Raw genomic sequence first — 14137 nt, forward strand, 5'->3', positions numbered from 1 at the left:
CTTTTGGATAATTCTGTCATATTATTACATTTATTGATGTATTAGTAATGTGCATTATCTATGTTCTATAAATCTGAAATTAAGAAAGAAAATTAAAGTTAAATCATTGACACGTGACTGGATGTTTAAGGGTTAAAACCACAGTGGAGGTAGTTTGTATCTTCATTACAGCTGTTGAAAAACAGATGACAATCTGAGTTACTAAATTCGTCTCCTCTTTAAAACCTCAGACTCAACAGAAAACCACACAGCAGCTTCAGCTGAGCTGTCAATCAGCAGCAGCAGCCTTATCTGTCCGCCGCAGGGGCTGATGGGAGGTCTGAGGACCCGTTAGAAACCACGCGGCCCTCGTCTGATCTCACAGCTCGTCCTTGTTTGGCCTCAGCTGCATCAGAGCGCCACTTCTCCCCAGGTTCACCAGAGGAAACACCACTGCACACAATGCTTTTCCTCCCAGCTGCTGCTCTGTGCTGTCTGTGTTCAGGTGAGTGTTTCCAGCCAATCAGGAGCCAGCAAACTCCACCTGGAACAAACACTGTCACACTGACCTTCATCTATCTGTCTGTGTCTCTACAGCGCTGGTTGCCATGGCAGCAGACCTGATTCAGGAGGATTTAACATTGACCAGGAGAGTCGATGAAACTGTTTCCTTCAGCTGTCGAGAAACTGACCAGTGTGACAGTGATTATGTATTCTGGTACCAGAAGAAAGACACAGACACATTCACAAGGATCCTGCGTATTGATAGGAGTAATAATAAAGTTTATTCAGGTTACAATCATCCTCAGAAAGATGATTTCTCAGCTGTGAATAAACAGAACGGCTGTGAGCTGCAGATCCAGACAGTTAAACCCTCTCATTCAGCCACCTACTACTGCTCCTGTTATAAGAGCGGCGCCCACAGTGAGAAATGATCCGTGCAGCCTGAACAAAAACCAGCAGATGTCAAACAGTGTTTGTGACAGGAAGAGAGCAGTAAACCACAGCCCAGGGTCACATATTTCACCTCCATCTCAGCCAGAGTCACAAACATACTGAGCTGAGGGATTTCTTTAAGATTTATTTATTTGATCAGATATTCCAGCAGTGGCCTGCACTATGAAGGGAGTTCAACCTACTCAGAATTAACTCAGGCTTGACAAACTCTGACCGCCTACACTGCTGTTAATCGGTACTACAACGGTGGATAAGATGTTAGTTAGTTGAGTTGGTGTTAACTTTATTCGGGTTTGTGCGCGTTCTCATAAAAGGGGTGTGTTCGGCCGTGTCAAGATATGAGAAGTTTAAAGACAAGTTAACGGCTAAATCTAATATTGTGCAGCCAGCCACATTTCTGCCGAAAATTAAATTAGACTTCACAATCGGATTTAGCAGTGAGGAAAAACTTGTGAGTTTAGCCCACAATCACTATATTATCATTCACTATACAGACTTTGCAGTGGATTGGGCGTATTCAGAAGAAAACACCAGAGTGATTTGGATTTTTGTGACTTTAATTTTTTGAGTTGAGTTTGAGTTTTATTCTTGTAAATGTACAACTTTCATCTAGGATTTTTCCCTCAGCTATTAGGTAACCCCACTCTGGCTCCATATTTCTTGGACATGTGAAATAGTCAATCTAAATATTTGAAAACAGTTGGGATATTTTAATTACATCCTACAGATGGGCTACATCTATGAAACTGTACCGTTAATTAAGTTAGAGCTCCTCCTTTAAATCACAGAGGCTGCAGGGCTCGCTGTATGAACGTAATGCTGTTGTGTTAAGAACAACTTAATTTCAGCTGCAATCTAAATATACTTTATCAAGTAGTGTGTATTAATAGCCTACTTCTCACTGAGTACAGATGTGGTGTGTAGTCCACGTATACAGGGTAACCTCGAGTTAACCACAAAGATAACCTACTTGGAGCACTTTACAGATGCAGCGTAAATTGCCATGGCAACAGACCTCGGGTAACACCTATCCATCTTGCATACGGGTTAATCACAAAGTTACACCCAACGTAGCAAAGTTACTCCCGAAGTTATCTGGATAAGCCAGTTAGCCCGCTTCATAGCAGGCCACTGGTTTCTTGTTGTTCCACACAGTGAGGACAAACTAGCAGCACAGAAGCACAATGAGAAAACAAGATAAAGAGGAAACTATTAAAGTACAAACTGAATAAAAGTGTAATCCAGATGAAGGCCACCTGCCTGTACACACCCATTTTACAGAAGAGAAGACCTGTGAGGAAGGCCAACCAACAGAGCAAGAGAGAGGCTGAGTCCTATAGACCAACTAGCAGCAAATGCAGCAGCTCATCCACGAGCACTGCAGGTCTCATGATTTCACACTGTACTATTACAGTCACATGCCACACATTCTCTGTTGGTGATTGGCTAACGACCTGTTTCAAAATTTTACATCAACCACATGGTTTCGTTCTGCAGTCCATCACAAGAAACACGCTGAGAGGACACACACGAGGCTAGTCTGTCTGAACTGCAATTCAAAGGATAAACCTGGGATCTGGGATCAAAACAGGTGTCAGGATTTTCGGGGTGAGTGAGAAGCAGGAGTGAGAGCCCAAACACAAGACACTAAGAGCAGAGATTCAGTTCCAGGGTTTAATCCAAACATGGAAAAACTAAGCTTACAGATAACGGTGGCTAACAAGATCCAACACGACTGTACACGTAACTCCAAAGCAAGCAGAACACTCTTCAAACGACACATGACAATGACCGAACAGAGACTGAACAGAAACAGCAAACATTTAACACCAGGGACTAACGATCTGGGAGGGGATACACAGGTGAAAGACATGAGGGACTAATCAAGCACACAGACCGGTAGAGTGACAGCAGGGGACAACAGACAGATACTTACAGATGCAAAACACAAGACCATACATTAACTGGAACCCAAAGTGTTTAGTGGACATGCAATCAGAGAGCAGACAGATCACGAATACACTAACAAGGAACACAGACTGAAGCAAAGATAAGCAGAACTCAGATTAGACATGGGCAAAATACAGAAGTACAAAGACCAGGAGTGAACACTAAGACATGAACTAAGGCACAGGACTAAGAACTATTAATCAATGAAACTGGCAGAGAACATAAATGACATCTAGCAGACCGACAGAACTGAAGCACGATGGTACAGAAACAACTAATACATGAGATTGGAACAGAACTGAGATCAGAAAATACCAAAACAACACTAAACACCAGCTGACGGATAATAACCAGACAAACAACAACATAGACTACGTAACAGATTCAGAAGAGACTGAAATAACAAAACTAAGAACTAAACAAGGCAGGCACACGACGTGACAATGGGAAGTAAATCTCTCTCTCTCAATGCACACAAGCTTTTTCCATCTATTCCAAAACCAATCACTATCAACAAGAGATGGTGATTTTGTAGACAAGGGATCCTAATTACTAAAAAATATGAATAGAGTGATAAATCTCTTTTCCCTGATTCATAGTGAAAAACAGTGCACTTGACCGACTTGAACTGACTAAGCTTGGCTGATGGAGCCTTACTGGCTCTTTACAGTCTGCCAAGGACTTCCAAGACTGAACCCTGACCTGACCTCCTACTTAGGTTGTTGACCAAAAGAAGATTACAGTACCAGTTTTAATACTACATCTTGGGGGAAACCAGACGCCTGGTGCTTTGTTGTCCTGTTGCTGTCAGGTCAATGTGGAGCCCAAAGGCAAGACACGGAGCAGAGCAGGTACAGTTCTTGATATTTATTACCAACTAAGAGAGAGCAAACTTACAAGGAGTGGCTGAGTCCAGTGAATCCAAAATAATAAACCATCCAAACGAACTGAATCTGCTTTAATGGAAGACTTAACAGCCACTCAGCGTCAGAGAGGGAATGTAGACAGTCTGTGTTATCAGACACTGTGAGCTCCAAGGTTAATTCTGATTCAGAGGGAGAGACCGATTTAGGACATGCTACTGTTCAGCCAACAAAACCACTACAGACCAAACCCAAAGTTCATGCTGTAGAAGTGATCTGATAATGGACAGAAATAAAGCCTCGTTTTTATTTTTATTTAACGACAATGTTTTTTCACATCCAGTTGTTATTTCGTTCATCTTTGTTAAAGATTATGTCACGGTCTATCCGTCACCAGTCTTGTGAGTGTGGTTTTGTCTGTCTCTCTGTGTGTGGTGGGTGTGGTCTTCCCAGGTTCCTGGCTCTCCGGCACAGCTGCTGACAATCTGCCAATCAAGCCTTGGCTTAAATACTCTGTACTCCTGACTGTCAGCGCCAGTTTGTTCTCACCCTTGTGGTAACTACGCACGGTCATGAAGATGTCTAGTGATTTACCTTGTTTTCATGAAAGAACCTAGAGTAACGTGTTTATGTTTGCTTCAGTGCCTGGGATTTCCGTTTGCCACGCCAAGGCCTCCATAACTGGACCTCAGTTCAACCACGCTATCTTTGACCCCGCAGACCAGCTCTGGATAATTCATCAGCACTGTTCCACTCACCGTCTATGTTATCATTAAAACCCTCTTTTGAACCTCAACTCGCTGTCTCTGTCTGCTCTTGAGTCCAAACGTCACCTGACGTAAGATTATAACCTCACCACTAGGCCGTACCAGGGTTTGTGTTTGTGTATGAACATCTGTGCCTCTCCAGTCCCATGGGAAGTGGAGTTTTCATCACCTCTGTGTGAGGAAGCAGTCTCCCTGCTTTAGAAGTTATATTTGTCCTCTGCTCCAGGCCAGATGTCTGATACTGCTCTAGGTGGAGGACCTGTCGTCCAGCTGATATTTTTTTCATGTACTTCTCTTTTTTCTCCTTGACAGTGGTTTGTCTTAATTCATTTATTTGTTCAATTTTCCCCAAGGACAATTGTTTCAGCTTTCCGCAACAAGGACCAGACCTGGATTAAAACTCTTCTGAACCCTCCGCTGGTTTTTACTTTACAAATTAATCCTTTCAACTTTATTTTATTTTCTAGTAGAGATCCCAAAGTTTACAAAAATAGCAAATGTGTCTAAAATGATTCATGACATGACTGCAGTCCTAAGGTTGAACATTTCCCTCAGTGAAATATTATATAGCTTTAATGAAGACACTGAGCAACAGAACAGAAATTTTGAATTGTATTTTAACCACAACAGTTAAAAAACATATAACAGTCTGAGTTACTAAATTCCTCTCCACTTTAAAACCTCCGACTCAGCAGAAAACCACACAGCAGCTTCAGCTGAGCTGTCAATCAGCAGCAGCAGCCTTATCTGTCCGCCGCAGGGGCTGATGGGAGGTCTGAGGACCCGTTAGAAACCACGCGGCCCTCGTCTGATCTCACAGCTCGTCCTTGTTTGGCCTCAGCTGCATCAGAGCGCCACTTCTCCCCAGGTTCACCAGAGGAAACACCACTGCACACAATGCTTTTCCTCCCAGCTGCTGCTCTGTGCTGTCTGTGTTCAGGTGAGTGTTTCCAGCCAATCAGGAGCCAGCAAACTCCACCTGGAACACACACTGTCACACTGACCTTCATCTATCTGTCTGTGTCTCTACAGCGCTGGTTGCCACGGCAGCAGACCTGATTCAGAAGGATTTAACATTGACCAGGAGAGCTGGTCAAACTGTTTCCTTCAGCTGTCAGAGAACTGACCAGTGTGACACTGATTATGTATACTGGTACCAGAAGAAAGCTAAAGAAACATTGAGTAGGATTTTCTCGATTGGTAGGAGTAGTTGTAACGTAGGCTCACGTTACAGTCATCCTCAGGAAGATGATTTCTCAGCTTTGAGAAAACAGAATGGCTGTGAGTTGCAGATCCAGAAAGTTAAACTCTCTCATTCAGCCACCTACTACTGCGCCTGTTGGAAGAGAGGTACCCACAGTGAGAAATGATCCTTGCAGCCTGAACAAAAACCAGCAGATGTCAAACAGTGTTTGTGACAGGAAGAGAGCAGTAAACCACAGTCCAGGTTCACATATTTCACCTCCATCTCAGCCAGAGTCACAAACATACTGAGCTGAGGGATTTCTTTAATATTCTATTGATTTCTATTTGATCAGATATTCCAGCAGGTTTCTTGTTGTTCCACACAGTGAGGACAAACTAGCAGCACAGAAGCACAATGAGCAAACAAGATAAAGAGGAAACATTACAAGTACAAACTACACATAATCCAGATGAAGGCAAGGCAACTTTATTTAAATAGCACAATTCATACAGACAGACTTGGTGTTTTTCACATAACATCACGTTACCCAATTAATAAAATATGAAATAATATAATATAATAATAAAATTAGTGTTGTAGTCAAGACCGCCCTAACCGAGACCAAGTCAAGACCAAGACCAGAGTTTAACGAGCCCGAGACAAGACCAAGACTTTTAGGGGCTCAGACCAAGTTGACACCAAGACTGTGGGAGACCGGTACTCCATCTTACATGACACAGTAAAATGTGGAATGGGATCACCGGTACTTCTCATATTTATCTGAAAAATCCTCATTCCCATTAACACACCCAGATACAAACAGTAAGAGCTGAAATCAACATAAGCATCTTTATTCAACACTCATTTTCCATGCCTACCATAGTGAGGAGGGGGGACAGTCTTTACGGTAACAACACATTTTTAATTAGGGTTATTGGTTTCATTTGAAGCAATACGTGTTAAATCCTATCAAAGTTAGGATTTTAACAAATAAATCAGTCAATGCAAAAGCAATTTATTGTTATTTCCAAAGTTAGAGTCTAAAATCCTGATTCCTCAATGTCCAAGACCGAGACAAGACCGAGTACAAATGCAGTCGAGTCGAAAATGAGACCAAGACCATCAAAAAGTGGTCTTAAGACCAAGACCGGTCTCAAGTACTACAACACTACATAAAATATATTTAAATTAAAGAAGAAGAAGAATATAATCAAAACTTATTTGATAATTTAACAACAATAAAAATCTAGTTCCCCTCCAGTCATCACAATACTACAATTATTTGACAGGTCTCTTTCTCTCTTAGATTTGTAGTCTAACAGAAGGAAATGGTGAACATAAACTTTCTTAGTCTGGATTTGGAGCAAGTCTCAAAACTTCTGAAAGTTTATTCCAGGTTTTTTTCTGCGTAGTAGCTAAATGCTGCTTCTTCGTGTTTTGTATTGACTCTGGAAGCAGTCAACAGACCTGAGGGACTAAAGAGGTCCAGATGGAGAAATTTCCCCATGCAAAGAGCTCTAGCTTGTCCTGCCAGCTAGGATTGTATTTTCAATTCCCTCAGTTCAGATTTGAGAAGGTATGTTTGCTCCAAAGATTTGTGCTTTGTCTCGTAGTGGTGCGTCACATTGGCGTCAGTCGGCGATCATGTGAGATATTCTGGTTTTGAACTGCCTGTGAGAAGGATGTACATGTAAGAATCTAAAGAATCTCGTCTCCTCTCTCCCAGTGTGTCTCTCGCTCGCTGGCTTGACTCGTAAAGCGTATCAGAATGCATAGATTTGATTGGCTGAGAAGTATCAAATGAGATTATTGGAACACATGCAATTGGTCGGTGAGTTTCCTGGGCCGTTAAACCAGGACAGTAAATGCTAGAATTGCTGCGCGGGTTAAAATAGAAACGCTTCGTCATGACGTAGTAATGCTCTGCTATAAATCTGCGTCCAGAGAAAACGGTGGCTGGGTCCGGACCCTGACCATAGTCCGCCTACTAGTGACCTCGGGACTAGGGTGTTCATATCATAAAACATTTCAGTGATACATTTTGGCCCTAAAACATTTAGTGATTTATAGGTGAGCTGCAGTATTTTGAAATCCATTCTCTGACACACATGCAGGGATTTTAAAATGGTATCATGTGTTCAATTGTTCTGGTCTTTGTTAGAACTTTGTTAGAAAGGCAGCAGTGTTCTGTACAAGCTGAAGTGCTAAGTGAACAAGTTTTGTTTGAAGTCCTAGAAGTCTTGCTATGTTTTTAAAGTGATAGTAGGCTGATTTTGTTACTGACTTGATTTGATGAGTCCATAAAAACACCAAGATTTCTAGCTTGATTTTTGGGTTTCAGAGACAGGGAGTCTTGGTGCAGTTGTTTGGTCGAAAGTTCAATCAGTCCAAACGGAGAGTGTGAAAGCAAAACTCAGTGTAGCTGGTGCTGTTTGCTGCATGACAGGAGAACCTCTTGGCAGCGGTGGTCGCTCCCCCCTGCAGAAGATACAGATGGGGTGTTAGTCTTACTTTTTGCCGAAATCAAGACACACACACACACAAAAAAATATTATTCAAAATATTCAACCAAACAAAAATGTACGTTCAGTCATGCAGATTTGGTCCAGCCCTTTGAGTCATGATAAAAGGGTTTCCTAGGCTCAAAAGCAGTCTTGTTCAACACACTGGGGGAAGCCATGTAGCTTCATTTATGTACGCTGAAAGCAGGTAAAGTATATAAATGAGAGAAAAGTCCAATAAGAAGGTGGTTGGGGTGGACAGGTGAGCCAAAGACAAGACTTTCAAACACTTTTAATCCAAAACATGATGTTTTCCTATACCTAACCAAGAGGTTCTGTTGCCTAAACCTAACCAGGTGGTTTCACAATGTTTCACAGTGTTAACCGCAAGTTTTCTATGCTACTGTAAGTGCCATGTATGTGAATATGTGTGAGATAGTTAAAAACAAAGTTATGTAGTCACCAAAATGAGTTTGACAGAATATGAACAGCGTATTATACAGCCGACCAGAAGGTACAGCCTGGCCTGCTCTTTTTTCTGCACTACTGTGGACATGATATATTGGGCGGCTATGGTTCAGGGGGTAGAGCGGGTTGCCCGTTAATCGGAAGGAAAGTTCAATCCCTGGCTCCTCCAGGCTGCATGTCGAAGTGTCCTTCGGCAAGATACTGAATTGCCCCTGGTGGCTGTTCCACCTGTGTATGAATGTTAGTTTCTGTTTGAGCTCTTAGGCTCAGTGTGTGAATGTCTTCCGCATGACTATGGTAGACAATATTGTTATTATGCAAGGTTTGGCCTCACAGGAGCATGTAGTTTGAATAGAGACGTCATGTTAGCTAGCTCAGATAATTAGTTGCCAATGGAAACATAATAATTCCTGACTTGTGACTTTATGACTTGAACCAACTTTAGACTGTGCTATAAAGCCCAACCCAATTTCCCAACCTGTCTAGATGTACTGAGTGGCCAACATTGTCAAATGCGGGACTAAGATTGAATAATACCAGTACTGAAATTTTGCCATGGTCCGAATCTCTTTTAGAAGTTCAATAAGAGCAGTTTTGGTGCTGTGGAGGTGTTGAAATCCCGTTTGGTTAGCAAGCAAAGCAACCTCTTGAGACTAACAAGTAAACACTAACAAGATGTTTTAACTAATGAAGGGTAGATTTGATGTTTGATGGTAGTCTTTCAAACTGTCTCCATTACAGGCCTCCCTTCTAAGTTTGCCAATTTGCTTATGGGATAGTGCAAAGTCATTTTTAAAAACATTGTACTGAATTTCAGAACTATGGCGTCCTGCAAGTGACAAATAGTGAGATTTTTCTGAGGAATAGACTTGCACCCTTTTCGTGTTTCAATCAGGCTGCTGCCTCACACTGACATTTGCTAATTAGCACTACACACATGTTACAACTGAGGCTTTCAAGTCAGTTTTATTTATATAGTCCAATATCACAAATCCTACATTTGCCTCAAGAAGCTTTACAATCTGTGCAGCGTACGACCCCCTCTGTTGATCAATTCAGATCAGGAAAAACTTCCCAAAAAAGTGGAGGATCACAAAAGTTATTTCAGTTGATCCTGAGGGAAAATGTGTACTGGACCATAATAAATGGTAATCAATTCAATAGTAGGGATATTTTAGTCTGAACCAAAAACATCAACCTGCTGGTGGTACAAGATGAGTCAATCCATCCATCCATTGTCAACAAATTCTCCTGTTACAGGGTTGCGGAGGGCTGGTGCCATGAAGTGAATCCTCTGAGGACCAAGAATGTCTGAACAACATGTCAATCCATCTTTTGGTCCAGGTCCAATCCAACTGGACTAAAGTAGTGGACCAGCAGACATCAGCATCCACAGAGCAACACTGCTAGTGTGTCTAAAAAGACAATAAAAGAAGAGACAGTCATGTTGATATGAACATTAGAGAAACTCATCATGCAGCTGAAATATGATCCTGGTTCATCATCTGGACTCGTTCACCTCAGCTGACACATTCAGCAGCTGACAGGTTTTTGTATTACTCTGTTTCACTGTGGGAGGATACTACTACTTGATCTTTGGCTCTGGAACTAAACTGTATGTAACAGGTAAGAATAAACATTTTCCTTCAGTTGTTTTATTGAACAAGTTAAAATGTGTTTTAATGAGTTTCTGCTGCTTCAGGCTTCAAATATTAGTTTGTTCATAATTAGTAGAGTTCTTGCAGCCGTGCAGCTATTGTCACACAAAGTTCATAATTCCTGAAAAAATCTTTAAATCTCACACAACTGAAGTTATTCTTTATTTCTGCACGAGTCAAAACTGATTCAGAAAGAAAAAGGAAGAAACTGAAAAAGTTGCAAACAGCATTTGATCCTCTCAGTGATTCAGTACTGTATCATGTTTATTGTATATTAAACAAAATATGTCAGTAAACATATTTATATAGCATAAAACTTTAAACGTGTGTTTAAATGTTTCATTAGATAATTAATGAGTAATATGTAACATGATAATTGTATTCTATATGATGGTACATGTCTTTTAGTAAAAGATATATTTATACATGAAGGCAAACATTCATATTGATATTGAATATGATATTACAATAAAACCCATTTTTAAAAAAGTAATATTTATTATATTTAACATGATTCAAGATACATGTATGTAACTTTGCTTTCATTGTACAACCTTTACTTGTGTTGTATAATGAACACCTCAAATTTCTTTCTATTCTGATAATCATTCAGCTGACGCTTTTATCCAAAGCAACTTACAATTGCTATAAATGTCAGATACTGCAGATATTATATTAAGGATTGAATTATAATAATATATTTAAATATTTCCTGGGGAATATCTAAAGTTTTACTTTATCTTATGTTATGAAAATTATCAATATTCACATTTGAAATATCCGAACATTTCAGAACAAACCCATGTAGTTGTGTTTAATTGTGTTGTAAAAGTTAAAAAGAGATTTTGTTAGTTTCTTTAGTAATTATATAATACGCTCTAACTGCTGAGGCTGAGTTGGAGATTTGTCTGGGCGGCAAGAGGGTAGCAAACGCAGAGGCAGAGGCAGCGGCTCAACAGAGGATGCCTGTGGCTGAAAAAAACAGGTTGAAGCTAGCTTGGCAGAAACAGAGCAAGACACGTCAGACAAAACAAAACACACCAAGCTCCCAGCATGCAACCATAGAAAATAATCAAAAACACAAAGCACTCATTCGCATACTGGAGTCACTGCCGGGGATTCGTGACAATAATATGAGGTATGTATGCTGTTAGGTTACAAAAAACTCCTTCGTGTTTGGGTTGAAATCAGTACATTACATGATGGCGGATGGGTTACACCAGAGTTACTTAAATGCCCAGTGTCATACAGCTGCTGAAGGCTACCTCCAGGCTTTCATTTCTTTCCACATATAATTTCATTAATATTATTAAACATTACATGATGCGTTTGTGTGATATGAAGGTGAATCCAGTCCATGTAGTGAACTGTGTGCTGTATTGATGAGGAGCTCAGTGATCAGAGTCCATGTAGTTTCCAGGATCAGACTGAATGCAGTGCTGGAAGCTGCTGTTGACTGTGTGAATGTGTGTCTGTGCTGCTTGTTGCTGCTGTCAAACTTCAGATGAGCCGGTAGTGAAGCCCGTGGTGAGCGTGTACCCAGCAGAATCCAGAAAAGGACAGGAGGAGAAGAGCTCCCTAATGTGTGTGGCTGCGGACATGTTTCCTCCTCCGGTCCGGTTCTCCTGGAAAAGAATAAAGGATAATGGTCTTCAGGAGGAGCTTGCACCTGGTGAGGAGGAGCAGCGGGAGCTCAGACAGTTGGGATGCATTGCCGCCATCAGAGTCATTGATCAGGACGCTCGCAACGCATATAATTACCGCTGCTACGTCCAGCACGAGGGGGGGGAAGTGGAGGCCAAAATAAATCAAGGTAATGAAGACTTGGTGACTGTGTTCAGCAGAGATTTAGCTTCAGAGGACTGACATTTCTTTCTGACTCCTTTTCTGTTTCAGAGGTTTCTGCAAAGACATCACCTCCACCATCACGTCCACCATCACGTCCACCATCACGTCCACCATCATGTCCACCATCATGTCCACCATCACGACCACCATCAGTGTCCTTCCAGTCTCAGTGCAGGGTGAAGCTGCTCTGGCTGCTGTACACAGTGCTGATAGTGAAGAGTCTGGTGTACTGCTGTGGACTCCCTCTGCTGTGAATCCTCAGAAACAAGGGACCGTCCACCGGCTGCACACATGCTGACTGACTGTTTTCTGCTCGCCATCTTACTCACTGATCACTTTGATCAGCAGTTAGAAATGTTAGTTATGAAGTGTTGTGTTGTTTAAATATATCTTTTATGCACGGGTTACATACAGTCATCCTAAAAACATAAACACATGTGTACACCTCACACATCAAGTTGTTAATTTGTGATAATAACTGAATCTTTATCATGTGAGCCATTGAACTCAATTAGCCAGCGGCAACCTCTGAGAACAGGGTCAGATTAACACATTAACATAAATATACTTTTGATTTGTCCTTAAACAACCACACATATACAGGACAAAGTCACACACACACACACACACACACACACTGTCCTTATGACACATGCTCATCTCTTTGTCTTCATCTAGTGTTTGTTTAGTGCATTTAAGTTAGTAATAGCAATTATTTGACATGTCTCTTTCTCTCAAAATGTTTGCAGTCTAGCAGAAACTAAAGGTGAACATAAATGTTCTTAGTCTGGATTTAAAACTAGTCACATGCAGCAAGTGTCTAATCTTCTGAAGGTTAGTGCATTTAAGTTAGTTTGGTCTTGTGTGTTTTGCTTTGTTTACCTTGTTAAATAAATACTTGAGTATATACATGCTGGTTTCTTTTAATATAGAGTGAATATATTGCCAACCTCCTCTACATAGAAATCCAAATCCTTTAACCCACTTTTTATTATAATATATTATATTATTTTGTTATACTCGGATTGCCAACATTAAAGTTTAGTGTATTTCCTGAGACTGAATTAGGTATTTGGGCATCACTTTCTCTATTGTTTAAGAGTGGTGCCTTGAGGAGATAATTATATATGTCATGCCATTTAAACCCTTTTCCCCAACAAAACGTATATATTTGCTGAGTATAAATTCTGTGGCATATTTTTATTTTGATGCTCTTGTTTATTTCCACCTTAAATTGTGACATGACTCAAATTCTTTCAGTGTAGCTTTCTCAATAAACAGAAAAATCTCAGCATCTGTGTTATAATTATATAATTAATTAATTATTATTATTATTATATGCAGCTATTTTGCTACAGTTACGCTTGTTTGCAACCTGACCTTACTTTTCTCTGCGTGAGGGAAGAATTTAGAAAGTTGCGTGGCGCTGTGGGGAGCCCCCAGCTGCAGTAGTAGGCCTACATGGATCATGCGTAATATTCATCCAGCCAGAGGGAACGATCACGAACCATTCACAGCGTGTCAGTCGTACTAGAGACACGACCTGTACCGGAGAAGTGGGGCGGAGGAGCGTACAGAGCCAGGGCCAGGAGACCCGCTGTAGACCGTCTGTGATCTGACGCTCCGCATGATCCATGGTGATAGAGAAATATAGAGATTAATGGCAATAAAGTATGCTGTCAATATTTTAGAGACCTCCCAAAATATCACAAATCACGCTTTTAGAGCTGATGTCTTACTAAGGGCAGATGAACTCCCCTGGCTCCCCGGTAATTCGCACCCTGCATTACACCAAGAGAAGGACTGGCACCAACTCAGACAATTGAGTCTGAGTTATAGAATGGACAAGGTTTTTTCATGGAATACCTTGGGTTGGGATTGTACTTTTTATTTGCACTGGGTGGTGATAATGCAACATTTTTGGATGCCAACCGCCATTAAAACTCACAGAGCTAAACAA

General features: G+C 41.1%; 1 pseudogene; it reads left to right on the top strand.

Moving 5' to 3' along the window:
* Positions 1–248: 248 nt before the first annotated feature.
* On the top strand, positions 249–13084 carry LOC119884379 (annotated as a pseudogene).
* The last annotated feature ends 1053 nt before the right edge of the window (positions 13085–14137 follow it).

The sequence above is a fragment of the Micropterus salmoides genome, unplaced genomic scaffold, assembly GCF_014851395.1.
Source record: "Micropterus salmoides isolate LMB-PRFRI ecotype aquatic unplaced genomic scaffold, ASM1485139v1 Ms_hic_scaffold_3403, whole genome shotgun sequence".
Classification (NCBI taxonomy): domain Eukaryota; kingdom Metazoa; phylum Chordata; class Actinopteri; order Centrarchiformes; family Centrarchidae; genus Micropterus; species Micropterus salmoides.